Here is a 2056-nt window from a genome sequence, read left to right as displayed (position 1 = left end):
CAATCGCTCCCTCATCTTTGGGTGTAGACTTCCGCCGAGAAAAAAAACGTGTAAGGCTGCCGCTTTCTGAGGAAATGAGTCTGCTGTACTGTATTATTGAGGTAGTAGGCCTATATTTCTTACTATAGGTCTAATAATTAGGCTTTTAAATTTATACGAATCGATGTTACTTAATTGAATTATTTGCATCCTGCAGAAATGACAACAGCAACCATAATAAAATGACAATAACTAATGCTTTGATGAGTTCTAATGATCTTATTATTTGCATATTCAGTTTGATGTTTTGTAGCTCCTTTGGCATTGGCATTGAAAAGGGGCACTCAGGAGACGCAGGCTGTCACCGGGCCCGACACCCCCCTGCACCCAGCTGATCTTCACTTTCCCTGCAGTGATGCCACACATACCTCAGCTCACTGCATAGCTCCCAGCCCAAACCTGCTGCAGTTACCGGCCGTGCAGTCAGCGCCACAGACCCGCTGATTTGCATGCGTTTATACGGGTCTGGTGGTTTGCATAATGCATGTCCCTGACATTCAAACTCACCTCTCAGCGGAGGGACACATTTTACAGCCATTTACACTACACTTCCCACAGAGCCCTGTGTTTGGCGTGTTGTGCTTTACAAACAGATGCCTGAATAACGCAGGATCTGTGTGTGTAACAAACAAGATTCGGTCAGATAAAAATGCACTTAAAACACTTCTGCAATTTAATAAATTATGCATTCATATATAACCATGGATCAGACTAGATTCCTTTTTGTATAAACATAACGTTTATGTTTGGTCAGGTGCAGCTGGTCATACTTTTAAAACTGCTGTATTCATATAGCTTTCCTGATTGCAAGCTGCATTTTGCCAACTCTGAAATGAATATGTTGTGGAAATAAAGGTGCTGGGCAACAGGCTGATCCAGGATCAGCGGCCTGCCCCACTGGCCCCACTCACTTCACTTCATCTAATCAATGTTCAATAGTCACGTCAACGCTGTGTAATGTCCTGGAATAACTGAAATTTGACAGCATTGTCTGGGATCCGTTTTATTCATGCATCCTTTCCAGGGATTACCACGAACGCAGAGAGAACACTAACACAGCAACCCAAAGGTCTAATTGCAGGTTAACCTGCAGCTTTGAAAAAAAGTGTCATAAATTCCAGTAAGAAGGTCAGCATTCCACAGCTCCGTAATAAACGGACTTGTCTTATCACTGGTGGGCGCTGCTCCCCGAGTCCCCAGGTTTCTGTGCTGATCGCGGGGTCACGCACTGACACAGGGGCGGCACCTCGTATCTGTCTACTGACTCCGTGATGACGTCATCCAGCGAGGCGCTGTTTCATTCGCCCACGCAAATGCCCAATGCTGCCCTTAGAATTAAACATCATGGAATAATTTGAGCATTATTTTTAATCAATATTCTGAATACGTGAGATTGCAGCCATAAACAATATTGCTCAGAAAGTGAATATCTGCAAATCATCTCATAAAACAAGTTTACATTTCATATAGCATCTCTAATTAAAATGGGGTATTAAACTCTCGTGTTTTTATTGTCGATGAATACAGTAGTATTCTTATTGCCGGTGTCAGTAATTACATAAGTGTAAAAGTTCATGGGGAAAAAAGTACAACGTCTCTTGAAAACAGGAACTATCGATTTGCGCCAGCGTTAACAAGCAGAAAGCACCAGTTAGTTTTATTTACGGAAGGGTTTTAAGTGCTGCTTTGGCGACACCGTGTGGAGCTTCTGTTAAACTACACCGCTTCACTGGAACTGACAAAAATGCATCAAAAAGGACGACGCGACTGAAAATTATTTAGAGAAAACTATATTCTGTAAATGAAGATACACGGGTTTTCAGATTTCAATGTCCCGTTTAAATGATTAATAAAAATTGTACCATAGCAAAATCTATCAAATAATACCTGATTGAAATGTATACAACAACAGAGCCTAAATCATATGAATACACTAAATACAGGCTTTCTTGGATCAGATTTAATCGTTGGAATCAGCTAATGACAACAGAATTAGTTCTGATGCTGAATACTGTAC

Source organism: Megalops cyprinoides, chromosome 9 (assembly GCF_013368585.1).
Source record: "Megalops cyprinoides isolate fMegCyp1 chromosome 9, fMegCyp1.pri, whole genome shotgun sequence".
NCBI lineage: Eukaryota > Metazoa > Chordata > Actinopteri > Elopiformes > Megalopidae > Megalops > Megalops cyprinoides.
This window is presented reverse-complemented; position numbering follows the sequence as displayed.